General features: G+C 38.1%; 1 long non-coding RNA gene across 4 annotated transcripts in view; it reads right to left on the bottom strand.

Annotated features, from left to right (window-relative positions):
- Positions 1–18,318, bottom strand: part of LOC120097072 (uncharacterized) — a 50,199-nt gene that overhangs the window by 11,145 nt on the left and 20,736 nt on the right. Inside the window, exon 3 of one of the 4 annotated variants that reach the window (XR_005494263.2) lies at positions 4,185–4,249. The exons of the other annotated variants lie outside the window; for them this stretch is intronic. This is a non-coding gene — a long non-coding RNA (uncharacterized LOC120097072). The remainder of the gene's footprint in view (positions 1–4,184; positions 4,250–18,318) is intronic. 4 annotated transcript variants of the gene reach the window in all.

Raw genomic sequence — 18,318 nt, 5'->3', positions numbered from 1 at the left:
CCATCACGTGTATCTTTCTCAGTGCATCCAGTTCTCTCCCTTCATTGTCCTCTTCACTGTTCCACAGGTGGTATTATCCGATCTTTAAATACATTACCCTTCTCATCTCCATTTAACACCTTATGTCCTTAGCACTTAATGAATTTGAAGGGATCTGAATAGATAATTCTAGATTTTTGTTTTCAAATGACTATTAGTGTGGAATCTGGGTGGAGTTGTAACTACATATGATGGATGGCATATACTCTCCCATCATGTCTGACTGAAACGTCACTTTAAAGCTTGCCATTGGAATGTTGATGTCATTGGAAAGCATTGATCAAATAACCATCATTATCTCTTGCTGTTATAGTGTCAGTAAATACCAAATAAATCAATCAAGAGACCAGTGTATTAAAGTTTCATTTATAAAGGTATAATCAACCCTATTTCCTAATCCCTTTCTCGGGAAACATAGATGTTCAATTTGTTGTCTGATAACTTACTTATCCAAGGACCAAACACATGTACAGTGAAAACACATCATTGACCATTCATCTATCTGTCTGAATCTTCTTTGTTATTGTTTATGAAGCTATTATAAATTCACCTTATCTTCTCAGATAATTTCATTGCATAAAAATGTGTGCACTTCCTGAAACACCAATGGCTTTTGCTCTAAGATCAAGAATCGACAAATGGGATCTCATAAAACTGCAAAGCTTCTGTAAGGCAAAGGACACTGTGGTTAGGACAAAAGGACAACCAACAGATTGGGAAAAGATCTTTACCAATCCTACAACAGATAGAGGCCTTATATCCAAAATATACAAAGAACTCAAGAAGTTAGACCGCAGGGAGACAAATAACCCTATTAAAAAATGGGGTTCAGAGCTAAACACAGAATGTACAGCTGAGGAATGCCGAATGGCTGAGAAAAACCTAAAGAAATGTTCAACATCTTTAGTCATAAGGGAAAACAACCCTGAGATTTCACCTCACACCAGTGAGAATGGCTAAGATCAAAAATTCAGGTGACAGCAGATGCTGGCGAGGATGCGGAGAAAGAGGAACACTCCTCCATTGTTGGTGGGATTGCAGACTGGTAAAACCATTCTGGAAATCAGTCTGGAGGTTCCTCAGAAAATTGGACATTGAACTGCCTGAGGATCCAGCTATACCTCTCTTGGGCATATACCCAAAAGATGCCCCAACATATAAAAAAGACACGTGCTCCACTATGTTCATCGCAGCCTTATTTATAATAGCCAGAAGCTGGAAAGAACCCAGATGCCCTTCAACAGAGGAATGGATACAGAAAATGTGGTACATCTACACAATGGAATATTACTCAGCTATCAAAAACAATGACTTTATGAAATTCGTAGGCAAATGGTTGGAACTGGAAAATATCATCCTGAGTGAGCTAACCCAATCACAGAAAGACATACATGGTATGCACTCATTGATAAGTGGCTATCAGCCCAAATGCTTGAATTACCCTAGATGCCTAGAACAAATGAAACTCAAGACGGATGATCAAAATGTGAATGCTTCACTCCTTCTTTAAAAGGGGAATAAGAATACCCGTGGCAGGGAATAGAGAGGCAAAGATTAAAACAGAGACTGAAGGAACACCCATTCAGAGCCTGCCCCACATGTGGCCCACACATATACACAGCCATCCAATTAGACAAGATAGTTGAAGCAAAGAAGTGCAGGCCGACAGGAGCCGGATGTAGATCGCTCCTGAGAGACACAGCCAGAATACTGCAAATACAGAGGCGAATGCCAGCAGCAAACCACTGAACTGAGAATAGGACCCCCGTTGAAGGAATCAGAGAAAGAACTGGAAGAGCTTGAAGGGGCTCGAGACCCCATATGTACAACAATGCCAAGCAACCAGAGCTTCCAGGGACTAAGCCACTACCTAAAGACTATACATGGACTGACCCTGGACTCTGACCTCATAGGTAGCAATGAATATCCTAGTAAGATCACCAGTGGAAGGGGAAGCCCTGGGTCCTGCTAAGACTGAACCCCCAGTGAACTAGATTGTTGGGGGGAGGGTGGCAATGGGGGAAGGATGGGGAGGGGAACACCCATAAAGAAGGGGACGGGGAGGGATTAGGGGGATGTTTGCCTGGAAACCGGGAAAGGGAATAACACTCGAAATGTATATAAGAAATACTCAAGTTAAAAAAAAAATGTGTGCACTTGATACAAGCTTTATATCCAAAATGAAGCACACCCCCATGCTTATGAGGTAATATCTTTTGTAAGAATATATATTAACATTCAGTTAATGAACTGTTGGCCTACAGAATTTTGAGCAAATTGGTTATCATTTAATTAGTAAAATTAAGTGCTTAAATATTTCCAAGTCTCCCATCATATATGCAAGTAAAGGTAAAATTAAATGAAGAGAATTATAAGAAACTAAAACTTAGAAAGATAGAGGAAAAATTGTAGACATGAAAGAAAAAGAAACCCTAAAAAATGAGGGAAACAAAAACATTTGTCATATAAATAAAAGAGTGGTAGGAATTTCTGAACAAAGTTATATTGGAAAGTAGATTTGGAATAAGAGAAGCAGAAATGAGAAAAGAATGTAGATGCTAGTGGTTCACAGCCTTGAGAGCTTAATATATCTGAGGTAGGAGGATGACAAGTTTGGAGGTAGCCTAAACTACATAGCAAGAGCCTATCAGAAAGAGGAGGTGGGATGCTGAGAGAGTGTGAAAGTAGGCAGATAAAATAAAATCAATGTACCACAAGCATCTTACCAGAAGCAAGAAGCAGGGTTCATAAAAGAAATTAGAGAAGGACAGAAGTTAAGAGAGATTCAGCCTAAGAGAAGGGGAGCTTGAGGAAAGTAGAAGAATTAAACAAAGTCTAAAGGAATAATAGAGGGAACCAAGGAATTACTCACTCAAAAATGAACATGCAGAATCACTGCAGATAACCATCACAGGCTCTAGAATATATACCACATCCCTACTGTCCACTCCAGTGTGAAGAACATAATCACAAGTCCCTCAAGGAGACTAGCAAGCAATTATATCAAAGAGACAACTGGTAGACAGAAAATGCTTTCAGCTCCAGTCAGCAGAGGCCATGGAGCAACAGTCTGTGTTTCCCATTGCTCGGTGATGTCATGTGGGTGCACTCCACATTTTATGCTACTTATCCTAAATGTATGCTTTACTTTTCCCCGAGAAATATAAATGATGATTTTTGAGTGGATGACAATTACCTAGCCCTGGCAATTATTTTCTAGCTTTTCTTTCAGCCGTAATTTGTTTGAATAAATTTTGCATGATGAGAGTAAATCAGCTAAGGTTGATTACAGAACAGCTTTAATGCTTTCATTTACCACAGAAAATATGGCCAATTGAGTTAACATCTTGTCTTTATCCTGTCCTTTTACCATAAGAGAACATAAGATTTAAATGTACAGAACACACACACACACACACACACACACACACACACACACACACCATTAATATTGAATTTCTGAGTACCTCAACCAGCATTGTTAACCATAAACCTTGGCTCTTTTATGTATAGAATAACCTTTATCTGAATAGGCTTCTTTAGACACTGGCGACACTGGGTCTACCAGTGCAAGTCAAACTTAGTCTAACATTATATGCAACATGTTGTTCCCATTGTAATTCAATTTTGATAAATTAAGTATATCTGATGGATTGAAGCAAAACCACTGGAGGACTGAAGAAAGGAAAAGTGTAGATTGCACAAGCAATACTTAAGAATACCATTGCTCAAATGGACTTCTAAAAGGCAATTTAACAAGCGGCCATTCATAGAACTGTATAGGAATGTAGAACACTAGAGAAGTGACTAAAGAATTGTAAGAAGCATTTTATGTGCAGCAATAAGGGCCGAAGTAACAGAAAGTCTCATAATAATAAAGCAGGAAGGAGATGAAGACATGGCACAACAAACAAGAATTAGAAATGTGTAGTTGATTGAATTCAAATGGCTCCGTCATTTTGGGTTGCAGTTGGTGGGATAGTTTGGGGAAGGAATAGGAGGTGTAGCTTTGTGGGAGAGATGTGTAAATATGGATGGGCTTTAAGATTTCAAAAGCCCACAAAAAGCCCAGCCTTGCGCTCCCTGCCTTCTGATTGCTGACAAGATATGCTACTGTTCCAACAGCGTGACAGTCGTGGACTCACCCTCTGAAGCTATTCATGAGCCCCAGTAAAAGCTTTCTTCAGGAGTTGCCTTGGTCATGTTGCTTCTTCACGGCAATAAAATAATAACAAAGAGACAATGAAAGGAATACTCATTTCTTATCCAAATTGGCATAGGAAATTTCATAATGTGAATCAGTAAGTTCTCCTCATTTTTATAAGATCATATATATGTATATATATATATTATATTGTAGAAAGTATTTCTCTTCATTGTTCTACTGCTTGAGCAATCCTGGTTTCTATTAATTAGACATGAATTATATATCACCGTATTTCTGTGGATAGTAAATTAGCTTTATTCCTTCATTTCAAAGCACCACTGTAAAATGGTCTCTTAAACTTCATGTTACATGTTCAGTTTTTGTAGTTTGTAATGATGTTATTTTTAATTTGCTATATAATTCTTAGATGCTATTTTCCAATTACAGTGAAGAGAACATCACAGTATATAATTTTGTAGAACCTGTAAATTTTATAGTTTCCCCAACATAGGTAAATCCTTGTTGCTTTATTGAACATCAATTGGATTGTGGTAGTTACACTTCGATGTCAGATAACACAGTGAATTAGTGTTATTCTACAAAACACGCCATTGTATTTTCTCAAGCATAATGGCATGTTTAATGGAAAAGCTCTATCCTAAGCCTGCTTGAAGCTGATAAGTGCAGAAACTATTCCCGTGCCTTTGCATTTGGCAATATGTTCCCCTGCATGCTCTCAGGAAATAATCAAACTAAGAAGTCGAAGTGAGCATGGCCCATAGCCACATGCTTTGTCCAGCTACAAAAGCAATCAAATCCTGTTTGTTTTACACAATTCAACTGTGTCCCATGCAAATTGTGAAAACTCATGCATATACATTTTCTAGTAAAACAGAAACCATCACATGCAGACGCATTTAAGATTGAATTACATATTTGAAAGAGTTTTATTGTTGTGGCCTGAACCAGTTCTTTGCTAAGTTTCTGCCATTCTTAGAGACCTTTCTAGAGCTTTCTGATTACAGAACTACTACATTGCCATCTTCCTTTTGTCTGGAGAGAAGACTGAGGACAAAGAGCAAACAGGTTTCTCATCTACAACCTAAGCCTGTGTTGTGCCAGCTCTAGAAGAGAGCTTCTGCTTCCTTTATAGTTGCAAGCCAAACCATGACCACCACTTGAGTAGTCATCCAGCAGCCAAACACATTGTTTTCCTCTGAATATGAAAAACTATGTCTAAGCACCACCAGCCCTTTTCATATACATAGACCTGGTTATGTGGAGCATTCCTTGGTCCTTGATCTTTAGTTATGATTATTAGTTCCCATGCTCACACTATTTTCTAAATGTGTGTCTTGTTGAAACCTGTGTCCTATGTTGAAACCTAACACCTACAGCAATACTATCAGGAGGTGAAGGCTTCAAGAAATAGTGAGATGATAGCCCTTAAGAGTGGGGTTACTATTGGGGGAGAATAATATATGGTCAACCTAACAAGGTCAAGAATAACCTAACTGAGAATCTTCTGGGCTTGTCAGGAAGGAGTTTCTAGCTTGCAGTAAGCAAAATGGGAAGGTCTCTTCTAAGGACGGGCTGTGTCATTCTTTGGACAGTGGTTCTGAACTAAATCAAAGAAGAGAAAAGAGATGAGCGCCAGCATTCATCACTCTCTGCTTGGTGACAACAGACACACATGATCAGCTGCCTCATGTCTTGTCATGCTGTCCCTGGAGTTACAAACTAGGGCATCCAAACTTGGCTAGCAATAGACACTTTCTTCCTTAGGGGGGCTCTCTTCAGGTAACTTATCACAACACACAACACTGAGAAAAATAACTACACTTTTAGCATATGAAACAGAGAGAGAGAGAGAGGAAGAGGGAAAGGGAGAGGGAGAGAGAGAGAGAGAGAGAGAGAGAGAGAGAGAGAGAGAGAGAGAGAGAGTTCTAGGAATCTGAATCTGGACCAGCCAAACAACAATTCAAGGTTTCCAAATTTAACATACAAATATCTCACATTTTGAAGAAAAACGTTAGTGATATAGAAAAACCATCCTCTAGTTCAACTGTATTTCCTGTGTAAGAAAGTATTAAATTATTCCCTAATCTGGGAATTCAGATGCAGTTTAGGCCTCCCATAGTTAAGCTAATGTTGATGTACGCCAGGTTCTGAAGAGCTGTCCACATACAGCAACAATTAAGAACTTTCTATAAAAGTGTGGCGTGCATCACTACCCTGTACGCCGGAAGCATTTGAGAGCGGCAGCCTCTACCACATCGCCAGGGAACTGGAGCTGCTTTGGGTTCCCTGCCTCAGTAACACTCTCCTGTTACAGGACATGATCACTTACCAAGCCTGATGGAGAGCCAGCTCCAGATACCAGCAGTGTCTAAATATATCTGTATTATTAGAAGATAAGTACATGACTGAAGATGTTTATGCGTGTATTCTGAGTGCATTAAAACATAAACTAATTTCCTTAAACCCATACTTCACCTCTGGACCATAGTGTCATTTTATTTTTACTGGAAGCCAGAGTCTCAATCAAAATTAAGGCACAATCTCTACTGAAACTTCCCTTAACATGATGCACAATAAATACAGAAAACATAAACATACTTTTATAAAGGATGGAAGATTTTTAATTTATATATTTGAAAGAACTCTTCTAATAAAATTTTCAGGTCATTTGAAAATTGATATAAATGTTATCCAACTTAGACAGTTTAAAGGTCTCTACCTACTCCTTCAAAATATCAGGTATGATATTACATCAAGTATTAATAATCTGCAGTTCTACCTTACATCTGATGTTGTCGTTTATTAGTATATACCAGAATCAGAGCATTATTGTCTCCTCTGTGTTTGAAAGCTCAACACAGGACAACACACACTCTGGGTTCTCCATAATGATATAAATGTCTCCTCATGTCTGTAATACTCTGGGACCCACCATCCTCAATGTAAGGATCAGTCTTTCTCAATGGAGACATTTCTAAAGCATCCATTCTCTTTCATCAAGTTTAAAATGTATTTAATGTTCATACAAAAGATTCATTTTTCATTATTTTGAGATTTTATGTCACTTTCCGTGGTTAAAAAGATCATCGAACTGGCAGCTTTTTAAAAATATCTTAATTTCTTCTGGATGATTTGGACCGTCCCGCTCGTGGGGTGCATTCCAGTCATGGTGCCCATTCTCTTCCAGCATGTCACATCATTGCCCTGGGGAAGAGGAAATCCTCTCAGCCCTCTTCTGCTATTATGAGGGAGCAGATGGCTCACGATACAGCGAGCCCAATGTTCTGTGTTTCCAAAGCTCCTGGATTTTTTCCCACTATATTATATGAGAGAATGTTGGGTATTTCAGCCTCTTTGCATGTTGGCAACGGTTAAGCATCAGATCCAGTCAGTAAGGCAAACAAATTATTAGAGCAGATTTAACATGTTAAATGCAGAGCCTCGGTGTTGTACAGACATATCCATAAATTTGTCCCCATTCAGTGACAGATAATATGCTCTTTCAAGAAACATCCTTAGAATTGATTCCTGCGTGCATTCTGCAGACTGTAATACATGAATTATCCAAGCCTGAACCCTTTTATAGTAACTCTTTTTTTTATTATTATTATTTCCCTCCACTAAGCTAGTGACAGCTGCTTCCTGCTTATCTGAATTATGTCAGACATTCTCTGTTATTGTTCCTGATTCTCAATTGCATCTTTAGAGAGTATTGATATGTTAAATTCTTTCTGCTTAATATACCTGTTTTATAAGAACTTATCAGGACAGATATAGGGTGGGAGAAATATGTACCTAGACGAAAAACACTGAAAAATAATGTAGAATATGCTGGAAAGGCTATAGTCTTACTAATAGTAAAGTGTCCTATATTGGGCACCATCCAGTTGAACTTCCCATAAGGTTCAGAAAGTCTCAAACCTCGTGGAAATGTTATACAAAGATTAAAAATTAGAATTTTTAATTAAAAAACTCAATGTCTGCTGATTCATATTTATTTTATGTTTCTAATCATTATTTTGCATTCTGTCCTTTAGATTGGAATACATAAATCACACCCAAGAACATGAAGGGCTTTGACAATGTCCGAACACAGGAATGTTCTATGGTTCATTTCATCTCCTCCCAGAGCTTTCATAAGGAAGATTACACTTTACTTAATGAACATTTTTACCAAATTTTCTTAATTAAGATTAGTATGTTTTCTATAATAGTGGGAGTCTTTTCTGACTACCTCCTCGCCCATCCCCTGCCTCCTGAAGAATATGAAGCCCATCGTTTGCTTCACTGTTGATGATAAACACATTACACAGCTGTGAGGATGTCAGCTGCACAATATTGTGACTATACTGTCAGGAGCTCAGCTGGAGGCACCAGGTGTTGGAGCTTCTGGTTAAGACAAGCCAAAATAAAAGTAATGGCCATGCCTGTTAATTGCTTACCGGGATCGTTTGAGCAAGATGCTAAGCCAGGAAAGCAACATCCCTCCTCTGACCCATTTTTTCCACATTCATTGATGCTATAATTAGAGTTAGGTGAATCAAAAGAGATGTGCAAGTACATAATGATCATTCCATTGCCATTGGATGGAAGTCAAAACTTAAGATCCTGAATCCCTGTGAACCAGAGTCCAGGAGAGAGTTAGGAAGATAAGATACGAGTGGAAAGGAACCAAGAACTAAGGATACTAAGAGTGCAGAAAGCATTTCTACAGTTCTCCCTCCTGGAGGAAGTCTTCTGCCAAAAGCCCCATCAGATGGCCTCCGAATAAAGATCCTGTTCTACAAATTCAAATAAACATGAGTATGTAAGTTGTTGAATGAAGCGGCCAGCTCCTTCGGGTGTAAGCAGTTGGGAGGAAAGACAATCTCCATCCTTGTGACTTCTAAATAAACCTTAGTGAATGCTTGGGTTGACTGTAAAAGCCCACTTACAGTGTGCGTGCTCAGGACAAAATACTTCATGATTGTCACTGAATGGTACTCCTAAAAGAGTTACAGTGTTGACTGTGATTGATTAAACATTAGAATATGGAGATGAAAAATAAAACAATACACGGCTTGTGGGTCAATATCAAGGTCATACAAGTCAGTTCAAAGAGACATGGTTGAGTTAAAACTAAAATGTTAAATTATCTGTTTTTTTCAATGATATTTTATTTTCCTGCATTAATAAAATTTAAGGTGAATGAAGAAGGGAGTAGAATAGTATGCTGGCTGGTTTTGTGTATCAACTTGACACAAGTTAGAGTTATCACAGAGAAAGGAGACTCCCTTGAGGAAATGCCTCCATGAGACCCAGCTGTAAGACATTTTCTCAATTATTATCAAAGGGGTGGGGGCAGTCCATGTTGAGTGGTGCCATCTCTGGGCTAGCGGTCCTGGGTTCTTTAAGAAAGCAAACCCAGCAAGCCAGGGGAAACAATGCAATAAGTTGCACCCCTTCATGGCCTCTGCATCAGCTCCTGTCTCCAAGTTCCTGCCCTGTGTGAGTTCCTGTCCTGATTTCCTTTGGTGATGAACAGCAATGTGGAAGTAAGCTGAATAAATTCTTTCCTCCCCAACTTGCTTCTTGGTCATGATGTTTTGGGCAGGAATAGAAACCCTGACTAAGACCAGTCAATAGCCAGATTTGCTGTATCTATAGAGAATCTCATGCATAGGCCACAAATTAAAATGAAGTCTATCACTCACAATACAGTGAGGATGAACTCCACATACAAACTATTTTTTATATTATATTAGGTGCTTTTCTGCTGCTGTGATAAAACACTAAAACAAAAAGCAACTTAAGGAAGAGAATTTATTGTTGCTCCTGGTGCCAGGGCGATGAGTCCATCATGGTGGGGCAGAGGTGTGCCAGCAAGCAGCAGATGTGGAGGCAAAACCAAAAGCCTAGGAAGCACATCTTACAATGCGAGCACAAAGGAATGAGAGTGAACTCTCAGAGGCAAAAGGCACTTTAGCTTCAAAGTCCTGCAGAAAGGCCTCACCTCCTAAACCTGCCCAACCGGCACCAATCAGTGGGAAAAAGATGTTCAAACGTCTGAGTTAATGGAGAACATTTCTCATGTAAACCACTACAAAAATCATGTCCTTCTCTATAAAATTCTTCAGAGAATTCCCATGGGCCTTAGATTGAATGCAATTTCCTGATATTTTGGAGCAATCTGGTTCCCTATGAACCAGCTTCTAGGAGAGTGTTAGGAGGATCAGATACAAGTGCAAAGGAATCAAGAACTAAGGGTACTAAGTGCAGAAGAACATCTCCTCGTGGTAACTGATCTGTTTCAGTTTCACTTTCTTCTATTCTTTAGCATATCTCGTCTCCAGCATGGGGTTGGAGAGACCTAAGCATAAATGCATAGGTCTGGTGTACCACACTTCAATCTCTTGTTTATTCTGCCTGGCGGACTACTCCCTGTTCTGTACTTGGCTAGCATGATAGAATCCATCAGCTCCGGGCTCAATATCAGTTAATTACATAGATTGTCCTTTCTTCCATGCCTAGATTAAGTGTAATGACTTTTACCTCTAAAGAACCACAAGTATCACTCTCACTGAAGTTGATTTTTCTTAAATAATTAGTATCTTTTCTCAAACAAAGATTAGGTTCCATGAAAACATGGACTGTGTTTGATGTATGTAGCCAGTGCCTGGCAATGAAATAAAATAAATATATATGTTATATAAATGAAGTATTTAGTCATAAAAGTGAATGATTCCAAAATGTCTATAATAAATAAGAAATAGTAGGTAATTCAGAACAAGAAAGAAAACTTGTTGAAGGAAACATGTAGTTTTAACAAAAGAAGCAGAGTTTCACCAGGAGCCGGAGTAATAAGCAAAAGGCTGCTAGACAGAAAAGATGGTCTTTTGCTTGAAGTGGACACTGAAGGACCAAAATATCAGAGTAAATACAGCCTCCTTTCCAAGGGCAGGGGTGATTTATTAGTGTTTGCACTTGGCAAATGCTTTTGACCTTCCATCCACAGTGACCTTTATGACTTTTGATATTTTTTAAAATTGTTTCTTTTCTGGCATTTGTTTGATTTTTTTTCAGAAATAGATTTTTGCTCCTACCTAAGGTATTTCATCATCTCCTTCATATTTGGTGGTTCTCATATTTACCTTAAGAAATAAAGAGTTGGGGTGAGATGGATCAGAGGTTAAAAACATGCTGAGGGCCTGACTTGGATTCCCAGCACCCAATGACTCTAGCTTACATCCTACTCCTTGTTCTTTCCCTCCAAGGGCTAGCATAACCTCTTCTGGTTTCTGAGGGCACTAGCATTCTTCCTAAAATCACCCTTATCACTAGCACACAGAGTTTCTGTTGTTGTTGTTTCTTTGTTTAATCACTGTATCCCTCTTTGACAAACAATATTATTCTATTCACTTTTATTTAAATTTGAAAAATTAAAATAAAACTAACCACACAATTTTGCATAAAATGACATTTTGTACTCATTTATGAACTCATTTGTGAGCACTAAAGATATAGATCCAATGAAAGAAAAGATGGGAATACTAGGGGAAGGATTCCAGCACATAATGTAATGATGGGAATAGAAATACCAGAGGCCTGGGGAATGTTTAACCAAAATAAAATGAGCATAAATGTCTCAATAATGCATTAAGGAATCATAAAAGACACTTCCTCATGGAGAAATTTGATCAAGAGTAAACCCAGTTGAAACTATTACATCTCTCCCTGTGTTTTCTGTCTAACCGTAACAAAGGGCTTTGTGCTGTATTTATGCAACAGCGCAGAAAACATTGTATGGGGAAAGAATGAGGGATACTTTCTACAGAGACTTTTAACAGAGGTTTGGAGGGGAAGACTTGTCTGACTGACACGAGATAGCATTAAAAACCTCAAAACTGTTATCAACGTACAGCAGGGATTGCTTGCAGCCTTGTGGCATGTTTGTTTGATTTAAAGTCACTTTCAATATGTCAGGTGCTACTACAAATATTTGCTACAAAATATACACATGTGCATACTTTCTAGCTTCTTCTCCTCTCCAGAATATAGATGGCTATTACGTGACTACCCATTCCTGACCAGTTGTAAGTTATTCCAATAAATCCTGTTCAATAATGTGTATACATTATATTAGTTCTGTTCTTCTAGAAACCCCTAACTAAAACAATGCTACATTGTTCTTTTCAAAGAATTGATCTTCAATGTTACTAAATTATTTTAAAGGGAATACTTAATTCATATTTATGAATCATCTTACATTTGAAACAGTTATAAAAGTTATATAATACTAATTTATTATAAATCTTTATACTATAAAATATAAATATAAAATAACTGATGCAATTATTTTAACAAATATTGATACATCCACATTTTATTTCTCTGTATTAATTTTGTTCTGCATAAATCCTTTAGGGATGGAATTTGTTACCAGAGTTTGAAAATACTGACTGAAATGTCCACTGGCTGTTCTGAAAAGACATTTATGCACTGTTCCTAGGGTCCCATAGGTTGCCCCATGTTCTTGTAGCCATCTGCTTGGAACTCGAATAGCTTGACCCTTTGCATGATCTCTGGAATGGAGATGCCACTGTCTTCACTAGGCTTCTCAGTGTGGCTCAGGACTGCTGCAGAGATGTTTTCAGGATTCCGTGTCCACAGCAACAATGCATTGGTCTGAAAAACCCAACCACTGACCCTGCCTTACCATAGGAAGGGGTCAATGGGTGGCAGTGTACTGTCTGAACTCTAGGTGTGGGGCATTGTTACCACCAGCTTCCTACCTCTAAGCTTTAAAGGTAACCAAGTCTTCCTCCTGGCAGGTCATAATTCCATGCTTGGAGTCCAGGCTCACTTCCTGCTCTGGTAATGGGATTTCCAGTAAAGGGTGGATTTCCTAAGGCTAGCTCAGGGTGACTGATAGATCCTCATGTTTCTAGTGGCCAATCAGGGTACCTCTTACCCTCTGGAATTTTATCTATTTCCAGTTACTACTGGAAGTTATTGCTTGTTGACAGAGCTTTGCTTTCAGTCTGTGAATGGACTGCAGTCTCTATGCTCGGTCAGCTCTGTCTTTAGCCTTCCTAGCTATAATGCATGCCCAGTAGAAGAGATTACCGAGCTGAAACATATCTTAGGGGACATTCCTTCTAGAACTGGATGCCTTCCACCTCCTCACATTAGGCCTTAAAAAAGCTACTTTCAGAGCCCCAGAATCCTGACCCTCCCCACTTTAACATGTTCTGTTCTTTCAAAGATTCTCTGTGCTGATTGCTGCTACAGGCCTAACCACGTGGGATGAAAACACAGAAGCTACCAACACTTCCTTGGTCCTTCCCTTTATTCCCTGGTACGCTGTTCCCTTAGCCTCCCTTTCATTCGCTGTCAGCAATGGGCAGTGGACAGTCTCATGCAGCCGAAGCCAGTCCTGAGTGATTCCATGGCTTCTTTTTGTTTTTCAACAGTCCTTCCTTCCTTCCAAACAACAGGTGTTTGGAAGCAGAAGGGAAATTCAATTCTCACCGATGGTTGCTGTTATGGTTAAATAAAGTCCTGTATTTACAAAAACTAGGTTAAAAGGTGCTTGATTCTAATGACAGAGAAGGATGCCAGGAGCTGCAGCAATTGGGAAGATTCATGCACTGGCAAGAAACACACCAGGGAGAATGAATTGTTTTCAGAACAATTTGTATCAGGGCTACCTGCCAGAAGGTGCCACCCACAATGAGGTTCTGATCGCAGTAAATCCTTTCTGAAAATGCCTATACAGTCATGCCCATACCAGCTTCTCAGCTGATTCCAGATCCAGTCAAACTGACAATCAAGATTAATGATTATGAGTGTTCTGTTCAAAATATGAAATGAAATTGACCTAAAATGACCAGATGTTCAGCAATTCTATTGTTTCTGGGGAAGAAGAGTCATCTAGTATTTTTATTTGTTTGTATTCTAGTTAACAACTGATGGTTCTATGTTTGTAAAGATTTTCCTATCTGATATCATTCTTCCTTTATAAGAAAATATGGGAAGAATTTGGTACTTAAAACATGTTCAAGAAACTAGGTAGTGTCCCTTTTCTTAGAAACATTCTTAGCAGAAATTCCTTACCTTTTTTGAAAATCTAATTTCATAATTTCACACTTGCACTCAATATAATATGAATATACCACCCACCCCCAGAACACCCAAACATATCCTCTTCTCCTAACCTCAAGAACCTTTTTAAAATAATCACTAAGTCTAATTAGTACTCCCAATGTGGATGTGAATGAGGAACCATCCACTGTAGCATGAACACCCAACCGGGAGTCACATCTATGAAGGATGACTGCCCCTACCCCAAATGCTTTTCATCTAGTGAGGTCACCTCATGTTCCACTCCCCTGTGTACAGTGGAATTTTCATTAGCTTTGTTTTATGCAGGTTTGGAGCTCGGGTCAGTTTATGAGTGCAATAGCTATGTCATCTTCCAAAGACAGCATTCTTCCTCGTCCTGCAGACCTTACCTTCTCCCTACCTCCTCATCCATAATGTTTTGGGATCTACAGTCGGACCCAGCAGACTTCATAAAGAGGTCTCATCTTTATGACTAAACAGCCACAGTCATGAATTATGAGTCCTTTACCCAGTTTTGCATCCTAGCCTTGATTGCAGGAAGAAACATAATGAAGTTTGAGATCAACCCAGGGTGTATGACCTCCCAGTTGTGTACTTTTGTTCACATTCATATTTATATTTTCTATTCTACATCATTATAGCCAATATTTAATATTATACTACAAAATCTATTAACTGGGCTCTAAGGATATCCCAGTAGCTATGAGAATGCACCACTGTTGAAGAACAGTGTTGAGTTTGGTTCCCAGCATTTACACTGGTTGTCCTTTAACAATCTATAACCCCAGCTTTAGGGGATCTGACTTCCCCTCTTGGTTTTTGCAGATAGATGAACAGACAGACATCAATGCATGCACATACACATATAAACACACACAGAAAGCCACACACACACACAAACATACATGCATACACATGCACACACACAACTAAAAATAAAATCAAACTTCAAAGCATTCATTGGCAGACCTGGATTCATCAAGTGAATATCAAAAGAAGTCAGCCTTCAGGAAATAAGCTTATAACTGGTCTCTCTCCTGAAACTTTTTGAATAAGATTGGGAATGCTTGGCTTTCATTCTTTAAATGTTTGATAGAATTCTCCATTTAAACAATGTATGACTCATGAGGCCGCATTACTAGCTAAGTAGCTATTTGCAATTGACAGCTACTGGGTGCCATGGTTTGGAGAATTTTAATTATTGTTTTATTATCCCCTTGTTAATTATTCTGAGGGTTTTTTTAGTATTTCTTTATTCAGTCATCATTAACTAATGCTTCAAGAAAAGTATTCATACCTTCTAGTTTTTACATTTTGTCTTATGAATGCATATTGTACTTAATAATCTTTTCTTTCCTGATTTTAGTTTTAATGGTTACACAGTGCATACTGGATTTATTGTACCTTTTTGTTCTTCAAGTTACTCTAGCCACAGGTCAATCAATTTCATATTCTCAAAATTACCCTTCATCATTCTCCTTTGCTACTCTACTTTTCACTTAATTTCTGCTCTAACAAATGCTATTTCCTTCCTACAATTAATGCTGAATTAAACTGGATGTTCCGTTGTTTTGTTATTGTTTTTGAGATACAAATTTTGGGTATGGTGACATATCTTCTGCAGGAGTTAATGTTTAAATAACCCACCAGAAACACTGCAGGAACTTACAAAGCCTGCAGGAAAGTTGAGCAGTTACTTCTATTTGGTTGTGGAATTTTTGTTGTTTATTTTGGTTGAAGAGTTTGGTCCACTAGTGATGGCGGTGGTTACATAGCCCAGTCAGGATTCTGGAAATCAAAATCCTCTGTCCTCTTCTTTATGTTGGGACTAGAAACGTGCACTGCTGTGCCTTAGATTTAAGTTTTATTTTGACACTGAAAGTCAAAAGTCAGCTGTTTACCAAGAAGGGGGAGACAAGATCCATTAAAAGAATATTTGAAAACATGTACTCTATTAACAAAAAATGTGTGTGTGCAGATAGGTACATACATATATGTGCAACTGTATACATAACAATAACTTGATTTCCAAATTAAGACAAAAGAATTCAATAAGTATTTATTCAGAAAAGATATACAAACAATCAGCAAGTACATAAAAATAAGAACAATGTCTTTAATCATAGTGGAAGACAAATAAAAACCATGAAGGAATTCCAACTCATTGTTAGGAGAACCATAGTTTTAAAATAAAAGTCAAAACTGTGGATGAGACTATGGAAAAAATGTAACACCTACAAACTGGTGGAAGGATGTATAATTGTATATTTCTATGAGGCTCCACAAAATTTAAAGTTGAAGCTACTTTATGAGCTAGTACTCTTACTTCTGGTAGATAACAATACACACACACACATACATATATATATGTATATATATATATATATATATATATACACTCAGAGAGATATCTGCACTCATATGCTTATTACAGCATCAGCATTCAAAATAACTAATTATAGAAACACAAACAAATACTCATTGATGGATGAGTTAATAAAGAAAACATGGCATATGTTTATGACAAAATATCAATCATCTTTGAAAATAAGGTAATTAATTCTAAGGCAACAACATAGATAAACTAAACGATACTGTGGTGAATGACGTAAGCCATTCTACTAAGGCAAAATGTTTCCATTTATATCATGTCTCTGACATTGTCACACATTGAAAAAAAGCAGAATATAGAACTCTAGGCTCTGCAAGTTGAAAGGAAAGGAAAATAAAAAGAAATGGTTCAAAGGATGTATATTGTTATGGACCCAGAATGAATAATTTCATATACAAACACAATTTTAAATGTCACATCATCCTCCTTAGAGCTCGCTTGTTATTTGGCTTCTTTGGGACTGTGAATTGTAGCCTGGTTATCCAATACTTTATAGGCAATAAGCACTTATAAATGAGGACATGCCATGAATATCCTTTTGGGTCTGGGTTAACTCACTCTGGAGGATATTATCTAGTTCTATCCATTGCCTACACGTTTCATGATGCTATTGTTTTTAATAGCTGAGTAGTATTCCATTGTGTAAATGGATCACATTTTGTTTGTCCACTCTCCTCAGCTGAGGGACATATGGATTGTTTCCAGTCTCAGGCTATTATGAAAAAAGCTGCCATGAACATAGTTGAGCAAGTGACTTTGTGGGGTAGTGGACCATCTTTTGGGTATATGCCAATGAATGGTATAGCTACATTTTGGGGTAAAACTATTCCCAATTTTTTGAAATACTTCCAATTGATATCCAGTGTGGTTATACAAGTTTGCACTCCCACCAGAAAGGATAGTGTTTCCCTTCTTCTACATCCTCCTTGCTGGCTTGAGCTGTCACTTGACTTTTTTATTTTAGCCATTCTGATGGGTGTAAGGTAGAATTGCAGTGTCATTTTGATTTGCATTTCCTTTATGATTAAGGATGTTGATTATTTCTTTGAGTGTTTCTCTGCCATTTGAGATTCCTCTACTGAGAATATTCTGTTAAGCTCTATACCCATTTTTTAACTGAGTTATTGGTCTTGTTTATGTCTAACTTCTTGAGTTCTTTATATATTTTGGCTATTAGCCCTCTGACAGATGTAGGTTTGGTAAGATCTTTTCCCATTCTGAAGGCTGCTGTTTGGTCCAATTGACAGTGCTCTTTGCCCTACAGAAGTGTTTCAGCTTCCCAGGGTCCCATTTATCAACTATTGATCTTAGTGCCTGAGGTGCTGGTATTATGTTCAAGACATTGTCTCCTGTACCAATGTGTTCAAGGCCATTCCCTCTCATTCTCTTCTATTGTATTTAGTGTACTGGTTTTATGTTGAGGACTTTGACCCACTTGGGCATGTGTTTTGCACAGGGTGATAAATATGAATGTATTTGCATTCTTCTACATGCAGACATCCAGTTAGATCAGTTTCACATATTAAAGAAGCTTTCTTTTTTTTCCATTGTATGGTTTTAGCTTCTTTATCAAAAATCATGTGTCTGTTTATCAACCAATCCCATGCACTTTTAT

The sequence above is a fragment of the Rattus norvegicus genome, chromosome 15, assembly GCF_036323735.1.
Source record: "Rattus norvegicus strain BN/NHsdMcwi chromosome 15, GRCr8, whole genome shotgun sequence".
Taxonomy (NCBI): Eukaryota; Metazoa; Chordata; class Mammalia; order Rodentia; family Muridae; genus Rattus; species Rattus norvegicus.
This window is presented reverse-complemented; position numbering and strand designations above follow the sequence as displayed.